The sequence below is a fragment of the Bos grunniens genome, chromosome 2, assembly GCF_055505025.1.
Source record: "Bos grunniens cultivar Pamir isolate PY7600 chromosome 2, Bosgru_T2T1.0, whole genome shotgun sequence".
NCBI classification, from domain to species: domain Eukaryota; kingdom Metazoa; phylum Chordata; class Mammalia; order Artiodactyla; family Bovidae; genus Bos; species Bos grunniens.
In genome coordinates, this window is record NC_141166.1 from 87,060,493 (window position 1) to 87,087,184 (window position 26,692).

At 34.0% G+C, this 26,692-nt stretch overlaps 1 long non-coding RNA gene and 1 other non-coding gene across 26 annotated transcripts in view; both read right to left on the reverse strand.

The window, feature by feature from the left end:
- Positions 1–26,692, reverse strand: part of LOC147378299 (uncharacterized) — a 677,507-nt gene that overhangs the window by 337,513 nt on the left and 313,302 nt on the right. The window lies entirely within an intron of this gene.
- On the reverse strand, positions 15,472–15,578 carry LOC147378301 (U6 spliceosomal RNA). The gene has a single exon (XR_015153670.1). It is a non-coding gene; the product is annotated as a U6 spliceosomal RNA (small nuclear RNA).

The following is a 26,692-nucleotide window of genomic DNA, read 5'->3' on the forward strand; positions in this document are numbered from 1 at the left end:
GTTATTAATGCATCCTGAGACCAAGGCCATTTGCAGATACAACTGTTTGTGTAAAGTTCCAGTGCAGAAAAGGAGTTATGATCTGATCTGAGATCATTTAATGTTCCCCTTTCCTCAATAAGTCAAGGGTTCAGTCTTATGTTGGTGAAACTCCCCTCTTTCTCTAGCCTCTTATAATTCTTATATAGTGTAACTTTATTTTATAATTAAGTGTTTCATGTACTTTGAGAAATTTTCATCTACTACCTTTAACACGGAAAAACAAATACTAGATCTTAAGAATTCACTCATTTATGACTTGGAAAAGGAAGTTCTAGATTTCTGGTATAGCCAGGAAGAAGCCAGTCTCTGGTAGGGTAGCTAAGCAGTTGAATTTTCCTTTTAAACCCAGGACTCAAACTGAAATTCTCCCCAATTACAGTTTATTATAATTTACAGCTATTAAAAATCATATTGCAAAGTAATATTTAACAAAAAGTAGGCTTTATATAGGGCTTTCCCGGTTGCTTAGAGGTTAAAGCATCTGCCTGGAATGCGGAAGACCTGGGTTCGATCCCTGGGTCGGGAAGATCCCCTAGAGAAGGAAATGGCAACCCAGTCCAGTACTCTTGCCTGGAGAAAACCATGGAGGGAGGAGCCTGGTAGGCTACAGTCCATGGGGTTGCAAGCTTTATATATATATATATATATAATTTTACTAAGGATCTATATACATATATATGAAAAAATTACCTAAAACTTTTATGCCACATATTAACAATTATATTTTCATATCACAATTACTAGTGACTTTTATCCCAGCTTGGTCCTTTGGTATTTTAAAAGATTTTGTTTTGAGTAGGAAGTATACTTTTATTTCACTGAAATATTATTCTCAAAGACCTATTAACTTGTTCTCATTTATCTGTATTATTTGTTATGTATTGTACATAGAATTACTGACTTGCAATCTCTGACTTATTTATTCCTTCATATCATCCTCCACCAGTCTGAAGGGATAAATAAGCTAGTATCAAGGTGCTCTTAGCAGAGTTTTTTCTAATTACAGACTTGAATCCATCAGTTTAGTGGTCATCACTATATTAAAATAGTCAAAATTGATCAGAAAAAAAGAAATTAGTATGTATTCTGTATTAAGAAAGTATTTTTGTGAAACTTTTTCCTATTTTACATGTAAAATATGTTGGTATGGGTGGTAAGATGTATTTCTTACCATGGGACCAGATAAGGAAAGTTTGAAAACTACTGCGCTAAACCTATGAAAACAGAAACAGAAGTACAGAAGGATGAAAACAAATTGCTGTAGAGTTCACCTAGGCGCAAAGTGGCAGTATCATGTGCTACTGTCCAGCAGTCACCTTGCTCATGCTGCCATAGGGTCACTGTATAAAGCAAAGAACAGCAGCTAGCTACAGTAGATGTACCCCGTATTTCAGAACTTTTATCCTTATCACTCAACAGAATTCCCTAATGTGGCAAATATGGAGTGCTTTAGAGGAAAAATAAGGAAAATATAATGATTTTCATAATTAACTTGATTATTTTAATAAACATTTTTCTAGTCTCTATAAAAAACCATGATACCAAAAACCTACACTTTGCCTCCATTAGTATCAATTAGTAATATAGTCTTTTCTCAATTATTTCATTGCCTACCACGCATGTATCTAAAATTAAAATCCAGTATGCTGTGCCATTCTCATTAAATGCCGTACATCTAATCTGCTGCACTTGAGCTAGTGAAGGATATTGTTTTGGAAAGGTAATTAGCAATATTATTTCCTACAACATTCTATCTGCTACAGTAGAGAGTTTTAGAAGAAACCAGCAAATATTCTAATTGAACTATTTATTTGACATAAGCATTTGCACTGATACCGTTAATTACTGTCGACTTTAACTGGTCAATTAAAACTGTAAAAAGGATGGCCAGTGTGAAAGCAGTGTTTTTAAAATGTTGTCTCCTCATCATTTAACTCCAATAACTTAATAGTATCACTTTCACCAAGTGAATCAAATGCTTCCAAATGCACGTATCTTTCTTAAAATATATTAAAAAAAAGTAATAGTCTGTGTCATACGGTGACAAGTACAGTTCAAAGTGCTATTATCACTGTTCTCATGGTGATAATTAATCCTTTAGTCATTATCATAATGAGAACCCATGTTCAGAAAACGCTGATTGAAAAATTCAGATATCAAATACAAGTCATTCATTGCCTATCAGCCAAATTGATTCTTACACTTATGGCAGATTAGCACAGAGCCTTCTAAATAATTTATCTAGCCTACTCCAAACTTTTCTAGCCTTCTTATGTTTCACTTCATGATTTTTTAAAAGGCCTGTTCTAACATGAAGTACCAGCGTTACAACTTTTATTTCTTAATCTGTGATAGAACTTTCATCCTAATCAGAATCATTTCCTGATTTTGTTTTTAATATGGTCTGTACTTCATTTCTTAACTGAAATAATTGGAATAAGTTTGCAACTATCTATGGTAAATTAAGTCTAAAAACTTTCAATTGTTTAAGTATAACTTTGTCAACTTCAAAAGAACTAGTAGTCATTTTCACATTGCCCAATGAAAACCACAAGCAAAGTCAATATTTCAAAGGAATCTAACCTCGACTTCATCTAGAAGGATACAGGTACAGAATAAGACGCTGTTTTATTCCAATGTGCAAAACCTCTAAGCATCAAACATTATTAAGTGTGAAATAGTTTTAAATGAATGCTTTCTGATTTTTAGGGCCTGCTGGACATTTCCACAAGGATGTTGTATACTAGCCTGAGGATACACTCAAGTGCCCCAGTTATATCCTAACCCTGTTTGCCTTCGTATTTCATTTCCCCCAAAATTCTTCAATTTCAAAACCTGAGTGTTATATTGAAATTCATTTTTGCCTTTGGCAATCATACCAAATTGGCATGCACGAGAGCATGCACACACACGCACATACACACACACACACACAGTAATCAGGTTACACTATGGCATCCCTTGACCCTTGTTCCTAAGATTCCACTGTGTCATGGGCAGAATAAGAGTAAGAAACAGAGAAAGAGTATGGATTCAGAGTGCAGCACTAATAAGACTAAAATATGGGTGGCTTAGGGCAAGGGGAGGTCATGTTCACAAAAAATTTTCAAACTTTTTCAAAGGAAATTTTATATAACTTTAACCATACAAGTAGTAGTATACCAATAGGACCATTCTAAAAAGAAAAGAAAAAGGAAAAGAAAAAACAAGGTGAAAAAATAAAATTTTTGATCCAGTTATACTTCCAGAGTCAAAGAGAAAGAAAAATTCTGTGGTGTGGTTGACCGATGACTCCAGCATTAGAAATTGTGTGTGTGTGCCAAGTTGCTTAGTTGTGTCCAGCTGTTTGCAATGATATGGACTGTAACCCACCAACCTCCTCTGTCCCTGATATTCTCCAGGCAAGAATACTGGAGTGGATTGCCATGCCCTTCTCCAGGGGCTCTTCCCAATCCAAGGACTGAACCCATGTCTCTTAGATCTCCTACATTGGCAGACGGGTTCTTTACCACTAGTGCCATGTGGGAAGCATCGTAAATCATTGTTGGAAGATTTCATGTTCTTAAGTTTACAATCCTATAAAGATCTCCCTGTATTAACTAAAATTATGATTATCCTATGCCAAAATAACAGCAATATCACCAGTTCAGATAAAGCATCATTCACAGGAATTAAGGACTGAGATCATTGCTTCTCTCTGGGCCATTTCCTTAGGGATATCTTTACAAATCAAAGACTTGTTCAATACGCCTGTTTATTATCACAATCTAATAGTGTTCTGTGTCAGCTTGTGGATTAAGACTGTTATAAATTGCATTTATTATCTTTAATCAAGTTGCCTATGTTATTGATTACTTAATGGTAAAACCTATTTCCTGACTTACATGGGATATTTAAAATCAAGGTTGAAAAAAGTTATTGCTTTCTCAAATATGCTTACTCAACAATGCTGACCTAATTTCTGACCATCCGTAACATTAGAATTTTGAATGTGTGGAAATAAGAATTTGAGAGGGATTCTCTACAAGTTAATAGCAACTTTTCATATTCTAAAGATTCCTTAGTTCTCTATTCTAGCTGTCTTTTGCACATACTCATACATTAATATGGGACAATTTTGACAGTCCTTTGGCGAGGCAATTGGGAACTGGCCATTCTATCTCTTGGGTCAATAAATTGTGCCCAAAACATCCTGTCTAATTCAGCTAATGGATACTTAAAATATGTAGAGCTGAGAAGACTGTCAAATTGGACAGCTGGGGAATCATTATGTACTACTATCATAACTAATCAAAAGTCTGGAAGTGGGGCTCAAATTATTGTCTGCTATTATTTAGATGACTATCTTCCTCTGCTACTATAAAAAAATGCAGACCACATTTCTGCTCTTTATCCAAATAATGTCTTACTCACCTCTGGACATTTTCATAGGCTACTCCCTAAACTGACAATATCTAATGTTCTTTTTTTACTTTACTTGCTCCTTTTCCTTCCAGTGACTTCCCTTGAGCTATTTGACTTGATTTTCTCTTAAAACATTATACCCTATATTTCTGAAGGGCATGGACATACTTAGCATACTCTTACAGGGAGTCAGTGAAATTCTCCTAATACCTCTTAGTGCAAAAAATAATGAACAATGTGTAGGATGACCATAATTAGCACAAATAAATAGATGAGTTGGTGAATGTATAGTGCTTTTACTCGTTTTCTCTCTTTTTATTCTGCCCTCTTTCTTTCCATTTCTCTCTTAGTCTTTCTTCTAAATTAGTTAGCCCTAAAGCCTCTTCGGAGAAGGTGATGGCACCCCACTCCAGTACTCTTGCCTGGAAAATCCCATGGACGGAGGAGCCTGGTAGGCTGCAGTCCATGGGGTCGTGAAGAATAGGACACGACTGAGCGACTTCCTTTTCACTTTTCACTTTCATGCATTGGAGAAGGAAATGGCAACCTACTCCAGTGTTCTTGCCTGGAGAATCCCAGGGACGGGGGAGCCTAGTGGGCTGCTGTCTATGGGGTCACACAGAGTCGGACACGACTGAAGTGACTTAGCAATAGCAAAGCCTCTTAGTGCAGCATAACAACTTACTAGTGAGTGAATGGAGAAGAGATGTGTCAGTTGTGATCCAGAAGAGGTTGTGGCTGCCTAAGTAGAGTAAGGAAAGCATCCACATGGAGGGACAGTCTAATTGAGTGGCTAGATATCAAGGAAGGTAGACTTATAGAACATAAGCTCATCATTGAATACTGAAGCTCAAGCTGAGTCAACAGAGTTTCCATGGCAGGCAGTGAGTGCAATGCAGACAGTAGTTTGTGTACCTACAGTGGTTTAATCAAATAAGTATTTTGAGGATAATAGGAGGCAGGTTTCTCATTGTAGAAGTGATTTACAAATATGGAATTACAAATGTGCAAACAGTGTTTACAAATATGTAAATAGTGACTTACAAATATGGAAAAGTAAAACAGTTAGAGAAAACCCTGTGGTAATAGATTGGAACTGAAGTCATTGGTGGGAATACACATATACACATGCATGTCTGTATGTGCACACACACATATATATATGCCATATGATAGATAGGTATTTGTAGACAATATAGATGCAAATCTAAGAGATATATCTTGGGTATATATATATAATAGGAATCAACATAGTGTATATGAAACTCATACACAAACATTCTTTAGCTTCCTCCACTGAAGGGCCTGAGAACACTGATACCCCAAAAGCAACAAGGAATTACAGAGTAACCAAATCTTGGCTTTTAAATATTACTCACTATTGGAAAAAGCCAGAGCTCCTTGGAAAAAATGGCTGTTTCCAATACTGGATCAGGGAAAGTATGAGATAAGACAAGAAATCTTAGTCTGCAAAAAAACAAAAAAAGAAGTGCTCAAATAATGATGGGACACAGAAACTAGTTTGAAGAGCTCCCACTAGATAAGCCAAGATAAGTGATAGTGGATAATTAGAAGCCATTGAATCAAACAGTAAACAATGAGTCCAAACAGATACTAATAAAGGAACAAACAAATAAATAAGGAGCATACACATACTTTGAAAATACTTCTTCACAAAACAAGTGTTTTCACTCCCAAAGATAAAAATGGTAAAGAGGACTTGCAAGATTTGTAAAGACTCCTCTGAATGATTGTATAAAATCATTGGTGAAATGCATGATGTACACTTACAGTAGCAATTCTGGCAACACTACTTTGGTCAAGTAATAAAGTGAATAGCATAAGCAATGGGACAAACAGGAAAAAAGGTGATCGAGTTGATAGAAAGTAGTGATAAAACATAGCCTTGATACTTTGATATTTCTTTCGGTGATACATAATCTGGTATAATCACGAAAGCCAATACAAGTTGAAAACATTTAGCAAAACAAATAGTTTATCATCTTCAAAAGATCATCAAGGTCAAAGGTTGATGAACTGTTTTAGGCTATAGGCAACCAAGGAAATATAATAACTATGTTTCTTGATTCTAAACTGGATCCTCTGAGAAGTAGCAGTGATATACCAGTGTTAAATTCCTGATTTTGATTGGCCATGTAGGAAACAAATACTAAAATACTTAGGGGTGAAGAGACATCAGGGCATCAATGTACACTCAGTTGCCACAGAAACAACCAAAATGTTACATGTGTCATACTTACAACTTTTCTATAAGCTTGTAATTAAATAATTATATTGAAAAAATTAAATAACTAAACATTATGTTAGGGAGTTGAAGATAATCAAACAATGATTATATCAGTTTCCTAGCACTATTCAGTCTTATAATGTATGCCACTGCCAACCTGTGTGCTATATTGCACTGAAAAACTAGTTTGCCAATACAAGTTGTATTTGCCAATACAATACAAGTAATAGTTCTCCTGCTACCTATCTACTCTGTGATACATATTCATGGCTCTACTGCTTAAAAGAGTTGATAGCTATAGTTGAGTAGGTCATGGTTTGTTCATAGTTGGATTATAACTAACCTACCTTGGTTTGTCTTTTTTTCTGTGAAAGAGAAAAGTTTCGACAAAGAGGTTTCTTCTAAAAAGAAGATTCAGAAACTTTGGAACAACTCTCAGTGCACAAACACAAAACATGCAATTCACCAATGCACAGAGGAAGCACACTGATTTTTTTAGAATTCAGAGAATTCTTTCCAAATCTAGGAAGTTCTCTGTGATATTTTCTAGAAAATATCTGCATAGGTCATTTAAAATTATTTCTTACAAAGAAATCAAACACAATAAACAAATCCTCTAAGCTTATAAAATATGCTGAAAATGTTCTAAGAAGCTTGTTTCAGTTGTAGCATATAGATCAGGTAATGTTTCCACTCTATTCTCTCTACTAATCCTAACTTTACTGTTTACAATTCTTTCTCTTATTTATCTTGTTCAAAACTCTGATTCAACCAAGGTTCAAACTGACTAGAATTTACATACACAGGAAAAATAATATTAATTTCCTTTTGGGACATCACATAATCTCATGGTATAACTAAAAAACAAAATCTTAATAGCTAACTGCATTATGTGTCTTTCCTCAAATAAAAATATAGCCAAATTTAAACATATATATATATATATATATACACATATATATATATGTCATGTATTATCCTACTCCAATGCGTGAAAGTGAAGTCGCTCAGTCGTGTCCGGCTCTTAGCGACCCCATGGACTGCAGCCTACCAGGCTCCTCCGCCCATGGGATTTTCCAGACAAGAGTACTGGAGTGGGGTGCCATTGCCTTCTCCCATTATATAAATACTATACATGAAATGCCAAAACCTGCTGAGACTAGGATAGCCTTCTCTGCTATGCATTACATTTCTCACCTTGAAACTAGTCAGATAACATAGTTTGATAGGTTCAAGAATGGAACAAAGTTTTCTGTCTGTTAGGCCTGTTGCTTATTTTAAGTTAAACATCTTTAGTATTCTAATTTTTTCACTGCAATTGCTATGGGTTGAGGAAGGATTTACAAGCTTAAAACTATTTCTCAGGGCTAATTTAGAGTCAGTTTCAGTTGTTTCCTCACCCCCACCCCCACCTCCTGCATTATCTCTTCTCATTTCCATGGGCTATTTTTTCTAAGATACTGTGTAATATTAAATTACAATAATAGCAATCAAAGTCATGGGGAGCAAAAGGATTTTCGATTGCAGTCCATGCTTGGCTCTCAGTAGCATGGCAGAAAGAGAGCCTGAAAAGCACAACAATTCAGAGAACCTGCCAGCAGACCCCACTGTCCTTTCAGCTTCTAATGACAATGAAGTACTCCCATGATTAAAATTTAAAGGCTTCCCAGTAACCAAGTAATTTGCCCAAAACTCCTTATCTAGCACTCACCAAGAAGACTCTGATTTTAATATACTATTAATCAAGCTCCAGCCAAGTTTACCACTGATACTTTCAATTACAGAGAGACTAGCTTCGTCATTCTCAGTATGTATAGATGTGGGGAAGTTTTTTGTTTTTTGTTTTTTTTTGCTGATTAGTCAGTTATCCCGCAATGAAATAAACTGCAAACTTTATTTAGACACACATTACTAAGACATTAGTTGTAGATTTGCTAACAACAAACCAAAGCATTATAAACTATTTTTAAACTATTAATCATTTATAAGAATGATTACAAGTCTGAGTTCCTTGCTGTTCACTGCTAACAATGAGTTATTAGTATTTTAAAACCTGTGCTCATTAAAAAACATGCTGAAATAGGCTTTACAGTAGAAAATTCAACTAAGGGATTTATTTCAAGAAAATCATAATGGGTAAATGCAAATATGTCCGTTTCAGTGTTGCTCATAACACCAAACTTTTAGAGCAATATAAATATTTAAAATAGAAAATTGATTATATAAATTATGAATCATCCTTCCAAATAACTGAATAATATAAAAGTATATTTAGAAAACTTTTCTAATATGAGAAATATTTTTATTATAGTGAATGGAAAAAAAAGACAGTTTGTTTTGTTAAAACATATGTAAGTACAAAAAGAAAAAAAAAACAGAACTAAGTATACATCACTCAGTGACTGACAATAAATAATCACCTATATATGACCAGCCCTTATTTTTGATGATTATGAATCACACTTATTTCCTTATTTCTGCATTCTTAACAACAAATACACATTGTTTCATAGCTAGGTAAATGATATTAATTAATCTCATTTTACAGTTAAGAATGTACCAACATAGCCAAGGAAAAATGGAAATATGTTGTTCTATCTTTTATCATAACAAACATTACACCAAGTCACATAAGTGTTCACAAAAATAAGATCTGAACAGGTATTGTGTAACAGCTGATGTTTGTGACAATAATGTAGATTATGCACACATGCAGCTTAGTGAATTGTGAAGATGATCATTATGTTGGTAAATTCTGTAAAAAAATTATAATTTTGTTTATTTATTTTTTCCATTCAATTTTTGATGTTCTGTATGAGATAATTATTTTTTAATAACATTAATGCCAAGGAATTTTACTATAGATCGTACATAAAATACAGGATAACTCTATACAGTAACTACATGGCAGTAGCATTTGCTAGTGAAAATATGATGAAATTAAAAATTGGTTGAAGCAGCATAGCTTGATTTAGAAAAGTTCATAATTGCATATTACCTTATATTATGTTAGTGTAAACTAAATTTTGATTATTTCCATTGACAGTGATCCATACAGTAATATGAGAGAAAAATTTTCCATAAAGAGTTTTAGCCAAAGAAATGAACATATAATTCTGGAAGCATACAATCTTATTATTACTTCTATGCTAATTTGGAAAAACTAATGTTTTTACAAAACCAGTATTTTTTAGGTAGAAGTTATTTATTTGTATGTTACTAATAATAGCTTAAATTTTGCATAAGATTTTACAAAGCTCTTTTACGCAAATTATCGCAACTGAATCTCAAAATAAACACTGAACTTCATATTAATAACTATTTTATAAATGAGAAAATTGTTCATCAGCTAGTATGTGAGAAAATGTTCAACTTTAACAATGAGAGGTTAGCAAATAAGAGGGACTTCCCAGGTGGCTCAGTGCTAAAGAATCCACCTGCCAATGCATGAAACATGGGTTTGATGCCTGGATCAGGAAGATTCCCTGGAGAAGGAAATGGCAACCCGCTCTAGTATGCTTGCCTGAAAAAATCCCATGGACAGAGGAATCAGGGAGAGAGGGCTGGGGGTGGGCTACATTTCATGGGGAGTTGGACAAGACTTAGCGACTAAACAAAAACAAGCAAATAAGAACACATCGCTTTTAATTTTAACCCATAATATTAAAGATTTTGTTATTGTTTTGATGCTAATACTTAATACTGTTAGAGATGTGGTAATATAAGTTTTTGTTCATATCTAGGGAAAAGTACAATTGTTTTGGAAAATAATGAACCCTGTAAAATTTCAATATATTCACACCAAAATAATCCCACTTTTGAAAACCAGGCCTAAAGAATTCAACAGAAATAAAGGAAGGGTTGATGAGTAAAGATGTCCACTGCTTTATTATTTATAATTAAAAGAAAAGAATACAACTTATTATGTATGAGCATTAAAACCATAAATGTATTAAAATTATATCAGCAACAATTTTAATAATAGCAAGCCCACTTTTCATGTTATAGAATATTTTGCTATTTATAACATGGTGCTATGTTAAAAAAATATGTAGAACAAAGGTGAAATAAGAGGAATAATATTAACTGCAGTTATTCTGCAAAAGTGATAGGGAACGTGATTTTTACAATATTTCTACTTTGTTGTAGCTTTTAGATTTTCAACTGTAAGAAGAGACTTGTTTAAAACTGTGGGTTTTTTTCTGATTGTGTTTTAAAACTGTAAATCATCTAAATATTCACTGAACTTATTTCTACATGGAGTTGATTTGTTACTATTTAATCACTCCAAAATAATTTACTATCAAGATGACTGAGACCAAAAAAAAAAGGGGTTAAAATAAGATTTTCTATAAAGAATTTAAAATATTTAAAATATTTGATTTAAATTTTTAATTTTTTTCATAATTGTTAGATTTATAGAAATCATATTTGGAAAAATTGAAAGTTCATTATGGAGCAAAAAACTGACAAATAACCATTTTGAAGTTTTAGACATTAATGATGATTTTAATTTGTGTGTACAATGTGCGTAAGTTGTGCATACAATGGTTTATTACCCATTAGTTGCCACTAACTGGGATTTTAGAAATATTCTGCAGTAGGCGATTCATTAGTCCTACTGCAAGTAGACTCACTTCTAAGGTCTATTTAGGCTGAGACAGGCAGCTAAATGAATTTTATTTCCTTTTCAAAGTTATAGTCTGAGATAAATAATTTTCTTTCATAAATAATAAGTAGGAAATACAATGACCCATTTTAAACAAATATAAATATACTTTTCATGTAAGCATTTACACATGTATTTAAAACATGTAAATGTATAGCTGTCAAATTCCTTAACATTAAGGAAACACCATGAAAGATTTCTTGGACCCTTTCTAACTATTCCTATAGAAAGTAAAGAAATTCTTATTTTTCTGTGAGCTTTTGTTTGAAATTATAGCAATACACAAACACCTGTATGTAAATGTAGGTGAAAATTCCCTTAGTTTCAGTGATTAAAAATGTCAAAAATAAAAGATTAGAATGAAATGGAAAACTTAAAATTAAATATACTTTGGGCCACTTCCAAGGAAATGAATTGCAAATTTTACAAGTATTATTTTTATTTTTATTCCTTTAAGAAAGTGGTAACTTCACCTAAACAACAACAAAAAATAGATCTCTGTCATTTCTTAGGTAATTTAATTGTGTATCTTACACTTAAAGTCTGTTTAATCCAGTTATTTCTTGAAAATTTAATAACTAGGTATTTAAATATTTAAAAATATTCTTCATCTCTAACTTCTCAGGTTAGTAGATTATTAGAAAGCACCAAAAGAGGCTATAAATATGTTTTCTATCTACCTTATATAATAATTACACAAACATGAACCCAAACAATAAGTAAGTAGAAATGAGGAACTGTGACCTGAGAAACATTAAAATTTAGTTCTTTATTTTCTATTTCATAATGAAAACTCCTTTCTGATTTTGCATATAGACTCGATTAAGACATATTCAATTTGGATATTTCACAAAAATTTGAATCCCCATATGAACTGAACCTTTGCTAGTATACAGGTTTATTCTTTGTGAAGAAGAATTTTCAAGTTTGTTTTAGAGTGCTAAGTAAATCTTACAATAGAATATTTAAGCAATTGTCTACAGTCTAAAATAACATTGAGCTTCACTCTGCATTACCTTCCCACAAAATGCTCAGCATTAACCAATTCTTTTCTGTCAACTAGCAATTTTTGGCAGATCCCTTTTGCATGATTCATGAAGGACCAGTAAAAGGCTAATTGTTCAAATTAATTTGCGTAAATGACTAAGCAAGAGATAACAAAATTACATCTGCACTTGTTTGGCAAAGATTCAATAGCAGAGGCCCTGTACTGCCAGCTGCTTCCAGACAACACTCTTGCAGAAATTAAAAGCTACAAATATTAATTAATACACTTTTTTGGTACGTTAATTTGCACTGAAAGGTTCCGGAGTGCAAAACTGCTGAGAAGATGAACCATGATAATTAGAATTAATGGGATGGATGCATGTTTTTTGCAGCTGAAGTTTTAAAAACCCATGAATGGAACTGGGAACTTGAAACTGACATTCCCATAAATCTCTATGATAATGCAGCTATTAGTATTAGAAGGATTAAGTACTATGGCTCCAGAGTTATCCATCACATGACATGTTATATCCCATCTGTCATTGCAGTAGCTAAGACATGATAGTCGTCCTTGAGGAGGCTGTATGAAAAGCTTTGGGAATTCTAGAAATTGTAGTGATGACTGTCAGACTACAAAACGAATAGCTCAAATCTCTGACTTCCAAACAGAAATAATGGCCAGCCTTCTGTATTTGTTAGCTTAGTACTTTGCAAATACCCTAACTTTCATATCTATATTTAAGTTTAGTTACGCAATCTGAATTATAGACAGGTTGGACTGGGAAAAAAAGTAGTAAAATATCACAGATTTTATCTTTAACTCATGTATAACTTTCAGGACTGAGTTCCCTGTAGAATAGTTTTTACTGATTGCAGTATTAATTTTACATAGTATGTCTTAAGAAAATCTTGCTGTTGACATACTAGTAAATATGCTGAAATCATTCTTGATGTAAAGTGACTACGAAGGAAAAATTCAATGCATAGTCAACACTGGGCCTTCAGTTTTTTCTATTGATTTAAAAAGTTTCTAGTTCAATAGTTGGCAATTAAAATAGAGTATCATTTTCAAGATAGAAGTTTACAAATATTGCTAATGTATGCTACATTGCTAGACACCTAAATGGAGAAATTTACTCTTTTCTACTTAAAAAATATAAAAATGGAATTTGCATTAAATTGTATTTTTTTTCCTCAAGAAATGCCTGATTGCATTATTATACCTACAGTCTCAAAGGTGTTAATACCCAAGTTTAAAGTCAAGGCTTTGGTTTCTATTATAGTGGATATGTAAACATTGCCAGAAAACAGTGCTTGAAATTGCTGACAGTCATTTACTGTCCTTGGAAAAATATTTCTATTCTTCCTTGATAACCGTTTACAAAAGGACACTGATGTAACAACAGGCAGAAAAAAGTGTCCAGAAGTGGAGAACAAGAATGAAGAATCAGAACCCTGAGAACCCCGGGGTAAACTTTGCCTAGCTCAGGGCTTGTGTTTCTTTTGAAGAATGATAAAGAACACGAGCAATTTATTCAGGGGGATGAAAGGTCATGCCTTAATGTAATAGTTTAAGTACTCGGTCACTCTTTGCCATAAAGGGAGTACAGATTTGACTTTATAGAGAATGTCTTAATGACAAGGCTGATGAAACCAGATGAAACACCTTCAAGTACAGAATTAGAGGATGTTGTTTGGGGGATAAAGTGAAACTCAGTTATTTGCTTTCTCTAAATCAGAATAAAAATATTTCAAGTATTTTTCCCCCAGCAGAGGAGTTTATAACTATAAAACTAGTTTATTCAGTTATACTAATATATTTTTGTAAATTCTTTAAATGAGTAGCTGATAGCAGAATAAAAGCTTTTTGTTATTTGTTAGAATGGAGAAGGCAACATGTCAAAATATTTGTCTACTTAATTGATAAAATCGATGCAATGACTCTAGAATGCGACCACATGGTGCCAATTTATACTGCCCACTGTCGGTTATTTCCAATATTTCTACTGGTTGAGACATATTAATAGAAATATGCCCTCTCCACAGACCTTTATTACCCATCAGGATTCCTGTCTTATGCCAAATCTTTCACAAAATGTAAACATGGTTTTACATACTTACTTGGAAATGCAATAGGATTTGTTCTACACAAAAATAGTTTTTTTAAGACTTTTGGTGGTACACTTAAGATTGTTAAAATGTGTGCTGTTTTCTAATTTCAGAATCAAATGTATATTTTTAAAGGACTTCATAAATTTATCAGTTTGTGTAAAGTTAAGATGCAGTTCTATCCTTAATACTCATAGTTGATTTGAGCCTATTAAAGTACTTGGTAGAGTAGTTCAAGCATCTCATCACAGGGCACACAATATTTCCTTCAACTGGTAATAAGTTTCTACACATATATGTAATTTCAGAACTATAGTGCATAGGCTCTGTTACTTCACAGACAAGCTTTGCACAGTGCTTAATAAGTTACTGTTTTATTAGTTTAGAATTATTGATGCTTGTTGAAACATGACATTACCTGGAAAAATGTTACTTACTTCTATTACTAACTTAAGTAATAAATATTTTAGGACATAGCATGTATCATATGCAATAACACCCCAATTTGAAGAGATACCTATGACACAGAAAAATACCCACAAATATACAAAGAAAGCAAGTGCCATGTAGATACATTATTTCCTTTGAGCAAAGTAACAAAAGCTGAGAGAAAATATCTCTACAACAGAATAAATATAATTTAAAAAATTAAAGTCAGTATTTTTAAATGATCAAATTCCTATTATTAGTATCCAATTTCCATTTTATTTTTAATATCCCATGACAAAAAAATTCATAAGTAAACTTAGGGAAACTTTTCTCTCAAAAATCTTAGAGGTACAACAGTTTTCCTGAGTTCAGTTTTCATATTACAGTTTCATAAATAAAATAAAACATATATACACAGCTTGACCCCACTTGAAAGCTCAAAGGTACACAGATGAAGAGCAGGAAGGCTGGACACTAAACCCCAGAGCTACTTTGGTTCTCTCTTTTCCTTTGTCTTTTTTCTTCCCTGCTCATGATCTGAGTCCCTCTCTTTGCAGGCAGCAGGAGCAAGCCTGTCATCTCAGAAAAATACAGAAGACTCACGAAGTTGCATGTCATTCTTGTACAAGGAACCACACTCATTTTCTCTGTATCATTGCAACTGGCCATTAGTAACTGAGAGGGCAGTTTCTAAACACCTTTAAAACTGAGTCAAATTAAATATCGCATTTAAAACAGAATTCCCATGAAAGCTTCTGACTTTCCTGGATCTGGCTTCTTTGTTCTTTATCTGCTTCTCGGATCTACAAGCTAGCTGAAGTTGTTTTTTCTTTGTTTTCATTTATGGTTTCAGTTACTTATAATTCTAAAAAATAGTAACTAATACACACAGCACTATATTCCCTGGAGTCAGCAACATAAAGCGATTCTCCAAGTTAAAATCTTGGCTTCAAAATAAGAAACATGATCCTTACAACCAATTCTAAGAGCAAAAATAATCATTTCCTGTCAAATTTATCTTCTTAAATGAATAAAAATGCCCACTTTGCTTTGTATAAATATCCTAGGACCAAAATCATGTCAATAAAAGGTGGCGTTTTTGAATACAAGTTGCATCAAGTTTTATTACATGCATTTAGTTAAAATTTTCAGCTGACTAAAAACTAAAATTTATTTCAAGATCCCAGTAACACTTGACTCACTCTTTTGCCCACCTTTACCTCAGAGTTGGTATGAAAGTTTCATTTTTCTTGCTAGAATTTTCAAGCCAACATCAAGATAATGCTATCTCTAGGATGTGATTTTATGATTCCTAAATTCTTTATTGCATTTTCTATGGTATATTGTGAAATGTACTTGGATTAAGCAAAGTCAGTGTCCCATAAGATTTATCATATACACCCCTATAAATGATATCCTAAAAAATAAAGACTCCATTATCCCATTAGTGAATAGGAAAAAAAATATTGTAACCATTAGGAAGTCAAATGCTACCTTTGTGATTGAGGCAATGAAGGTACTTTTTGATGGAGAGCATCTGTCACAAGAGACCATTTCTTTATGTGAAAAACATATAGAATCTACACGGAAGGAAGTTCTTTACTCATAAAAAGGCTGGAAAGAGTATAAACTATTTATGAGTCAATTTCTTGAATCCTTATTGTTTCAGTTTCTTAAATCAAGTTACTGAAATTGGTATTTATAAATAAAAAGATAATCACTAAGGCTATCACAGTGAACTTCCCTACAGCTCAAATGGTAAAGAATCTACCTGCAATGCAGGAGACCAGGGTTCCATCCCTAGTTCAGGAAGATCCTCCGGTATTCTTGCCTAGAGAATCCCATGGCCAGAGAAGCCTGAAGGGCTACAGTCTGTGGGGTTGCAAAGAGTCGGACACGACTGAGTGGTTAACACACACGCACACACACACAAACAAGGCTATCACTGCATGGAAGAAAATGTTTGACATGGTTATGTACAAATTGTATAGCATATTAAGAATTCTGATATTATGTGAAGAAGGGGCATTTTAATGCCTACTAGTTTCTTAGAAAATAGTCTAGTGAAATGATTTAAAATAAGAAGCTTTAAAATTTTCCAAAAACACCTGCCTTTGGCAACTGTTCCTTTTAAGTTCAATTTACAAAAGAAAAATGAATGAATCCTGTTTACCACTTGCTGGTAATAACTCACACTAATCTTACCAAGGAATTATCTGTTACCAGGTTTCTAATAATCTTAGGTTTTTGTCATCCTAACTCCTTTCAAAGCAAAATTTTCATTCTTTCAAAGAACATTTGAGTAAAATTCCTTTGGAGACTGCATTTCTTATTCATAATCCCAAATAACAGCATACCAGAGTAACAGCAGCCACCTAAAAACTTACCACATGTCTGGACACTGATTACCCTTATTCAGAGAAATATAATTAAGATCAAATATAGGTTTCTAAAACCAGGTGGCAAAATGGAAAAGTTGTTTTTCTGGGAGCGGGACTCCTCCAGTGGTTGTTGGGTGATCTTATAAGTCATTTAATTCCCTTAAGCTCAGTATAGGGCTTCCTAGGTAGTTCAGTGGTAAAGAATCTGCCTGCCAATGCAGGAGACACAGGTTTGAACCCTGGGTCAGGAAGATCCCCTGCAGAAGGAAATGGCAACCCACTCCAGTATTCTTGCCTGGACAGTTCCATAGACAGAGGAGCATGGTGGGCCAGAGTTCATAAGTCACAAGGAGTCAGACACGACTTAGTGACTGAACACACACACACACATACACACAAGCTCAGTACATGAACCCAACATATGGGACCACGGATACTGTATATTCTAACTGTATAATCTAAGATCAGTGTAATTAAGAGTGAAAGTTGAGTTTATCCATTTGAAAGAAAAGACAAACACACCAAGCTACACACTGTAGTGTGCCGCTCCATCTACTGGGATAAATAATTTCATTTACATACTGTTTGCTCTTGATTTAGAAGTGAAGGTGGGACTCAAAGAAGCAAATCCAGTGAATAAGTATGCACCCATGTTTTATTTATTTTAACATGCATTAACTATAGTGGTGGCTGACTTTTCCTTTTTGGGCTACAAAAGAGACTTTACACTGAACTGCTTCCATAAGAGACTCTGATACGGTTTATATTTTTATCATTTGGAAAGCTCTCAGAAGTTTGAAATCACAGATTGTTAATGAATGGGAGGAAAGTAAGCAATCTTATATTTTTTTAAAAATGCAGTATGTGGACAATTAAAAGGGGTAATAAAGAAGAATAAAGGTAAGGAAAGCAAAAATGAGGGAAAGTAATAGGACTTTCAGTTACTGCATAACATTCAATTAGATATTTTTAATACAGTTTTTTTTCCCCTAAAGTACAAATAGGTTAAAAAGAACAACTTATTGTTCATATTTATTGATTCTTTTTTTCCCCTCTACATTGGTCCACCATCTTTCAAGGAAAAATAATATATCACTGCCCAAAAGCCAGGGTCTGGCTTTCTCAACAATATTTAAGTCTGGAGATGGTTGCATATTTGTCACATTTAGTCCATTTCTAAGCCTCTTGTAGAAATATAAACAGATATCCCTGAACAAAGCCTTAGCAAGATAAGACTGTGATTCAAATTGTCCTTTTTATTCTACACCCTCTTGTGAGTAGAACTAGCCAGAAGCAATGCAAGCTGGGATTAAGGGGCATGACCAGCTGTCCAATGAAGTCAGACTCTTTGAAACTAGTGGTATTCTCTCTGAGAAGTCATTGAAATAAACAATACATTTATCCTTGCTTCAGCTCAAGGAATGGGAAAACATCCATATTGAGAAGTGAGAAAAAACTACGAACTGGTTTTTAAAAAATAAAAGAGATATTCTGGTAATGGCAAAGGAATAAGCTAAGAGGTTTTAAAGATGTATAGTAAATGTTTTGGTAGTATATTATTATATAGTTTTATTTGATTTGTTTTTCAATTCCTCTAGTCTATCTGTGCTTCCAGGGATGAAGTGATGATGACCATTTATATAAATTCGATTTAAATTTATATGAATTGTAAGATGCTTAATAGCACAGATATTCTAGTAAACAAATAGCATTATATTAGTCTGCTCGGCTGCTAAATAGAACAAAACACTACAGAATGGATGGTTTAAATAACACTAATTTACTTTCTCACAACTGTGGAGGCTGAGAATTGAAGATCAAGGTGCTGGCATGGTTGGTTTTCTTTTCATACCTCTTTCCTTGGCTTGAATGGCCTTCTCAAGGTGTCCACACAGGATCTTCCCTCTATGCACACACATCCCTGAGGTCTCTTCCTCTTTAAAAAGACACCAGCCTATCAGATTAAGGCCAGCCTATCAAATTAGGGCCTCTTATTCATTCTTTCATTCAGCCTTAATTATCTCATTTAGGACCATATCTCAAAATATAGTCATATTGGGAGTTGAGTTTTTAACATCTGAATTTTGTAGGGACACAGTCCAATCCACAAAAAACATTCAGTAACTGTAGGACATTTTTTATGTAATATCTTATTATTATTACTTATTCATCTATCTATAAGATAAGCATCGCTAAGATTTAAGTTTTAATTTCCCTTTTAATGGAATTAATGTAACTATATTTATCAGGGCATTTTTAGAGAATATATTAGAAAAAAATTAAATTCCAAATAAGACATTGATCAAACCAATAATTTTAAGAAAGTCAAGAACACTGTCTACTTTGGTGCACTATAGAAATGCCTCACCAATCCAACCAAGCCACACTGACATGCGGGTATAACTTTCTTCTAGAGCAATACCTTTGAAGGAAAAGACCACAATACAAACATATAAATATCAGAAAAATTACCAGAAGTTCAGAAATAGACAAAAGATTACTAGGTATTCTTTTTTGCCAATACCAATACAAATACCAATACAAATTTGGTATTTTTCAGTTTTCAAACTATGTACAAATAGAGGTTAACTCATAGATTTTTGTCAGGTAGAAATGTGAGTAATTTCTGTCCAGTGAAAGAAATAACCCCCAAAAGTTATAATTTATTGTCATGTAAGATACTACCCAGTTTTATATCTAACCCAAGAATCTTACCCTAATATTTCTTTTTAAAATTAACTCTGTACCTATTCCTTATAAAATGCCATTTGAACTGATTAAACTTGACCATTTAATCACTAATTCATTAATGAGTTAAATAGACTCTTTGACAAATGTTCATTTGATATTTGCCTCAGGGGTATAAATTTATCTTCCTGAAAATAATACTTAAACATAACCAATAAACATGTATTCATTTATTAAATATCCTATGCTGACGTATTTAATAAACAGTCTAATCTGTAAACTGAATCCTTAATAGGAATTATGTGTGTGTGTGTGTGTGTGTGTTCAGTCAGGTTTGACTCTTTGTAACCCCATGGACTGTAGCCCACCAGGCTCCTCTGTTCATGGGATCTTTCCCACTGTAAAGTCTTTCTTAACTATGGATTTAGACAGAATTAGATGCTTCTGAGTCTCTATGCCATTCTTTTAATTGCACATTTCATATATATATATCATTTTATTATTATATTTCCTCTATTCCATGTGCTCAATAAAGAGATTATATTTAAAATTCAACTAGAGTTTGGCATCTATATTATATAAGTAAAATGGGATAAAATATATTTGATTGACCACCCAAAGTCAATTAACTGATGAACTTGAAATAAAAACTTGAGTATGCTCAAAATTAAAAGGACTTTATGGAATACATTAATGTATTTAAGTTGGCTTAAAGCTCAACATTCAGAAAACGAAGATCATGGCATCTGGTCCCATCACCTCATGGCAAATAGATGGGAAACATTTGAAACAGTGAGTCTTTATTTTGGGGGGCTCCAAAATCACTACAGATGGTGATTGCAGCCATGAAATTAAAAGACACTTACCCCCTGGAAGGAAAGTTATGACCAACATAGACAGCATATTAAAAACCAGAGATATTACTTTGCCGACAAAGGTCTCTCTAGTTAAGGCTATGGTTTTTCCAGTAGTCATGTATGGATGTGAGAGTTGGACTATAAAGAGAGCTGAGTTCCGAAGAATTGATACTTTTAAACTGTGATGTTGGAGAAGACTCTTGAAAGTCCCTTGGACTGCAAGGATATCCAACTAGTCCATCCTAAAGGAGATCAGTCCTGGGTGTTCATTGGAAGGACTGAAGCTAAAGCTGAAACTCCAATACTTTGGCCATCTGATGTGAAGAGCTGACTCATTGGAAAAGACCCTGATGCTGGGAAAGATTGAGGGCAGGAGGAGAAAGGGACAACAGAGGATGACATTGTTGGATAGCATCACTGACTTGATGGACATGAGTTCAGATAAACTCCGGGAGCTGATGATGGACAGGAAGGCCTGGCATGCTGCAGCTCATGGGGTTGCAAAGAGTCGGACATGACTGAGTGACTGAACTGAGCTGAACTATGGAATGTATCTACAAACAAAAAGCGGATCTATAAGCAAAAACATTAATAAATGAATCATCAAAAATGTTCCCCAAATAACTGCTTATCCAACAGAATTCAATCATTTTTTTCAAGTTTTATTGGGAGTATAGATATAATCTTAGACTGAATTAGCCTGAATCAATCTAAACTCTGTACCTTAAAGGAGTTATTATTATGATGTAGACTTCTCTGTTGTCACATCACAACTATGATTTTTTAAAGCATTTATTTTTAAATCACAGTGACTTCTTATAGTTATTAGCATATAAAAGTAATGGAAATATTTAAAATATCCCTATAACATTGAGTTTTATTTCAAAAGAATATTTTGTTGTACATTTAAATACCTGATAATAAGGCATATAATGAAGAGCCTGGTAGACCTTTTACTTTGACAAAAACAACTAAAAATGGCTATAAAATCTGAAGGAAACACTGAAAGTTGACCTCTGAAGGGGATGCAGAATCCATTTTATTTTTAAACTGATGCTGAAGGTGTGTCAAAATATTTATAATATCCACAATAAAGAGTCAAAAACATGGCTGGAAGATTTCTCAGACTTGAAGTAAACATTTAGCTTAGTGACTCTACTTATTTTGTGTGATGGGGTTGAAACCAATGTAGAGAAAGGGTCTTTTAATTTTCCTTTACACCTATTAATTGCTATTTTAAACTATGAAAAATCACAGCTAAACTATACAAAAAAGTATTTTTACCTGCCAGTCTAGTTTAGGGAAACCCCAAAGGCCTCCTTCCTAAACATGAAATAACACACACAAAAAGTTAATTTTTTAGTGTTTCAAAAAGAATAGCTCATCTCAACCATATCGCAGTCTATCCGATCTGATCTCCTTCTAACATAAACTAAAATATAAGTTTTTCTCATACCTCAGCAAGGGAGTATTTTAAGAACAGACATGTGAGATAAAAAATGTCAATAATATATTTATTCCTTGTAGTAAGATGTAGCCTTTGCAATCCAATAAATCAATTAGGAAACAGATTATACAATTTAGGTTTTCTGAATGTCTTCTTTTCTAAACTTTATAAAAGCTTGTTTTTAGAGCCTTAGTAGTTATTTTATTCAGATGGAATTAAGTCTTTTCTTTTTCTGTGATGTACTTTTTCTGTTAATTCTCATTATATGTTTATATCTTATTTTAAATGATACATCTTTTCACTTTTCTTAGAAATCAATCTCAGGAAAGATACTCTGGTATAACTGCTACTAAAAGATGTAGACAATTTATTCCTTATTGGAATAAAATATCTATCAACAATTAGCAACTGTTACCAATCTTATCCAAGATGTCAGTCAAAAAGTTTATTCCCTAGTCAAGAAAATACTTTATTATTTATTGGCACTTAAATATTCTGGTGTTTCAAAGGCTTTGGTTGCTGTCTCCTCATAATATTTCAGCCTTTAAGCTGCTTCCCTGCCTCACTGAGTTCACATAAGATACATCTGAAAGCTTTAGTACAAATTTACTTCGAATAAAGTCTTCAATTCATTTTCATGGCACCAAAAAGACAGCTTTAATAACTGCAATGACAAATAAACTGGAAATCATTCCAGGCCTTTTCACTTAACTGACAAGTAGAACACTCTCATAATGAGCCGCAGGTTTTACGTTTTCTCTTTGACCATAATAGCTTCATTTAAGAGCGTCAGACCCTGACACTTCATCATTTATCTACATTATTTCTCATCTTCTTTCAAATAAATTATGGAATACTAGACTGAGCACATAAAAACAAAGTGACTTGTTATCAGTAAACAGCAAGATAAATTGTCCAGAAGTTCCTCATTTAGTTCCCTTTAAATTTAAGGGCAAGTTATTGGGTGCACCTTTTTTAACTTCCAATGTTTGCATTTTTACAGCCATCTTATTTCTCTTGCCACTGGCCTCTGTGCACTCATCCAGAGCCTGATGTGGAAGGCATAAAGTAATCCCATTATCCCAAGGTTGGCCGCTAAAGTACAAATAGGCAGAAGAGGAGAAAATCAAATAAAAAACTTGGAAAGAGATTTCTCCACATCTGTAAAACACCCTATCCATAATACATCTTGTCATACTAGGAAATGTGACACTTCCAAAGTAATGAACAGTGCAACTGTAACTCTTTTAGCCCTTGGAAATATAGCACCGATTTTAAATGGATGGGCGAATGCCATCTCCTCTCATCAAATCAGCCCCATCCTTTTAAGTGTATAGAATGGGAGAAGATAAAATCACTATCAGATTGTATTTCTTTTTAAAACTGTTGAGCAAGTTTATAGAAATCCTCACATCTCTTATTTCCTATTTGTTTGGTATTAAGTTTCAAAGACTTACAGAATCATATCAGATTAATAAGTACAAAACTCAGTATTTAAAAGCATGAAAGCATCAATATTGTAAGTATGGTACATATTGAAGTCTTGGATGTATGCTGTATTTATCAGTGAGGAATGTGTAGTGTCATGGGGTGATTGTGTACTAACAAATTTTCAATGACTTGAGCTATTCTGAAAATAGCTCACAATAAGCATAGTATTTTTGTTAGGCTTTTCCTAGCTATTCCAATTAATTTGATCATAAGATCTTTGAGATTTAATAACAAATTATACAGAAACTGATTCACAGATGACATAACATTTATAGACCCCCTATTCTGAGCTATAGCTTGAATAAGAGAATTATAAGTGAAAGGGTATGTTTTATTATTTGTCCTCAAAGAACTGACAAAAAGGTTTTTCATTTAACTTTAGAATGCTATTTAACTTCTGAGATTCTACAGTGGCAAAAATAATTTAAGGAGTTAATTTATATTTCTCTATATTTATCCAATGAGGAGGGCATGGCAACCAACTCCAGCATTCTTGCCCAGAGAATCCCTTGGACTGAGGAGCCTGGTGGGCTACAGTCCAGTTGGGCTACCACAGCAGACTCAGACACAACGAAACAAATTAGCACATATACATGCATATTTATCTACTGAGGGACTATTCCAAGTTCTAGCTCCTGAAAATACAGTAAAATAATATGGTCTCTGGCTCCTTCTATGTAATCCAATCCTGAAGATGTTCCAGAAGAGGCTGCTGAATCTCTCATCCAGTCAAAATCATAGAGAGGTTGGCAGATCAGTTGGGGGCAAAAGAAGATAATTAGTGCAGTGCATGGGTAGGGGAGTGACAGAGAGGTGCAGGTAGAGGTAATGAGAACAAAAAGCAGAAGAACCTGGAGTGGAAACAGTGCTGTTGTTGTTCAGTCGCTAAGTCATGTCCAACTCTTTGCAACCCCGTGAGTCACAACACGCCAGTCTGCTCTGTCCATCACCGACTCCCTAACTTTGCTCAAACTCATGCCCATTGAGTCAGTGATACCATCCAACCATCTCATCTTCTGTTGCCTGCTTCTAGACTGATAGACATTATTGGGTTTTCTGTTTGTTTGTTTGTTTTTTAAGAAAGCGAAAGAAAACAGGTACGGTGCTGGCTAGGAGAGAAAGGAAGGGGAGGAATACATTTGAATCAGTTCTAATGAGGTGGATGAAACGGGAGCCTATTATACAGAGTGAAGTAAGCCAGAAGGAAAAACATAAATACAGTATACTAACGCATATATATGGAATTTAGAAAGATGGTAACAATAACCCGGTGTACGAGACAGCAAAAGAGACACTGATGTATAGAACAGTCTTATGGACTCTGTGGGAGAGGGAGAGGGTGGGAAGATTTGGGAGAATGGCAATGAAACATGTAAAATATCATGTAGGAAACGAGTTGCCAGTCCAGGTTCGATACACGATGCTGGATGCTTGGGGCTGGTGCACTGGGATGGCCCAGAGGGATGGTATGGGGAGGGAGGAGGGAGGAGGGTTCGGGATGGGGAACACATGTATACCTGGGGCAGATTCATTTTGATATTTGACAAAACTAATACAATTATGTAAAGTTTAAAAATAAAATAAAATTAGAAAAAAAAATAAATAAAATAAAAATAACAGAGTCTGGGTAAATGGACAAATTATCCCATGACAGTTCCTTGACATGACTCTACCCTCTAAAGTCACCAAGGGAAACAAAGGTCAGGAACCCAGTAAAGGTGACTAATACCCCAAGGCAATATACACTTACAAGAAAAGCAAAAAAGACATCTTGAGAGCTCCACAGATATAAGAGAAAGATAACAAACTCCAAACCTACAGAAGGAAGTTGATTCAACAAGCATTTAAGTGTGGTCAAATAGCAAAGGTAGATACTGTAAACATGAAATAGCAACATAAAATAGTAAAACAAAACAGCCGTATCAAGTTGTTATGGGTGTGAAAATATCACAGTTAAAATAGACAACTCAATAAATAGTTCAAATAGGTAAGTATTACCTATTAAACTGAAGAGCTAGTCAGTGAAATGGGACATAATATGAATCTCATTCAGAAGGATTTGAAGGGGAGAGTGGTAATCAAAGAATGAAGATAGAGGTGGAAGAGACAAGTTGCATGTCTTAAAAATCCTATAAAACAGGTGGCAGGCAGCATTTAATAAATTATTGGTATCAGTTCAGTTCAGTTCAGTCGCTCAGTCGTGTCTGACTCTTTGTGACCCCATGAATCGCAGCACGCCAGGCCTCCTTGTCCATCACCAACTCTCGGATTTCACTCAAACTTATGTCCATCGAGTCGGTGATGCCATCCAGCCATCTCGTCCTCTGTCGTCCCCTTTTCCTCCTGCCCCCAATCCCTCCCAGCATCAGAGTTTTTTCCAACGAGTCAACTCTTCGTGTGAGGTGGCCAAAATAGTGGAGTTTCAGCTTTAGCATCATTCCTTTCAAGGAACACCCAGGGCTGATCTCCTTTAGAATGGACTGGTTGGATCTCCTTGCAGTCCAAGGGACTCTCAAGAGTCTTCTCCCACACCACAGGTCAAAAGCATCAATTCTTCGGTGCTCAGCTTTCTTCACAAATCCACACAAATGCACACATATACCTCCATAATAATAGTTACAACTGAGATATAAAGTTCAAAGAAATGAATGAAAAATGGAAACAAAAATTATATCAAGTAATACTCTTGCAACTTAATATACTTAGAATGTTGAGAAATTTGTTTAAACAAAGTTAATAATCCTACCAGCCCCATGTTTGTGAGGTTACAATTCATATTGTACTTATGTTTTCAGCCTGAAGAGTAATGCCTGGCTCTAAGTGTTTAAATATTATAGATTTAAATTCCTCCTAAAGCAGCATTATAGATGAATTGGTATTGTTATCAAAGAATTAACTCCATTTTTGTTTGTGCCAAAATTATAGAAACTAAATTTGTCT